General features: G+C 29.9%; 1 long non-coding RNA gene across 1 annotated transcript; it reads left to right on the top strand.

Moving 5' to 3' along the window:
• Positions 1-307: 307 nt before the first annotated feature.
• LOC109587190 (uncharacterized) lies at positions 308-747 on the top strand. Its single transcript, XR_002187438.1, has 3 exons — positions 308-379; positions 438-500; positions 551-747. It is a non-coding gene; the product is annotated as an uncharacterized LOC109587190 (long non-coding RNA).
• Positions 748-772: the final 25 nt, after the last annotated feature.

Genomic DNA, 772 nt, shown 5'->3' with positions numbered 1-772 from the left:
ACAATCAGTAGTACACATATTAATACTGTCATTACTGTGCTTCCATCATCAAGCATATACTCCACAGCTACTGTAACAATGGAATCAATGGAATATACTGAAACTAACTCAATATCAAGTAACAGTCTATCATTGACTATAGGTACTACATCAGTGATGAGTACACCAGCTAGTACATTACAAACTACTGTAACAGTCAGTAATACACTAATAATAGTAGGAAGTATTAGTAGTGTATTTATATTACTGGTAGTTACTATACTAGTAATATTAATAGTGAGTGTATCAGTGTGTAGGAAAAGATTGTATAAAACATCAAATGGAAATGATACTTTTAGTTCTGATGAAATAAAAGCTGATATAAATCAACAATCAGATGGTAATGTTTATTATAATAAGTGTGTATATGTAAACATGATAAAGAAATCAATTTATAGTGCCAAATATGGAAAATACATTATGGGCATCAACTAATCCTGCTTATGGAGTTACTGGTGAAAGTAAGACCTATATTATATAAGTACAATAATGAATTGACATCATAATGTAGGGTATAATGCTGATGTATCAACTAATCCTGCCTATGGAGTTACTGAAAGTAAGATAGACTATTATTATCAATCAATACAACTATTAATAGAATCTGGTGTCTCTGCTATTCCTGCTTATGGTTTTAATACTGGAAGAATAGAAAGTAATAGTATGTATGGAGTTGGGTGGAGAAATAATTGTAAGAATAATAATATTTTTATGTGAACAGAGCAATGGCAAT

Source organism: Amphimedon queenslandica, unplaced genomic scaffold, assembly GCF_000090795.2.
Source record: "Amphimedon queenslandica unplaced genomic scaffold, v1.1 AMPQUscaffold_12661, whole genome shotgun sequence".
NCBI classification, from domain to species: domain Eukaryota; kingdom Metazoa; phylum Porifera; class Demospongiae; order Haplosclerida; family Niphatidae; genus Amphimedon; species Amphimedon queenslandica.
Note: the sequence above shows the minus strand (reverse complement) of the source record. Positions and strands in the feature narration are given on the sequence as shown.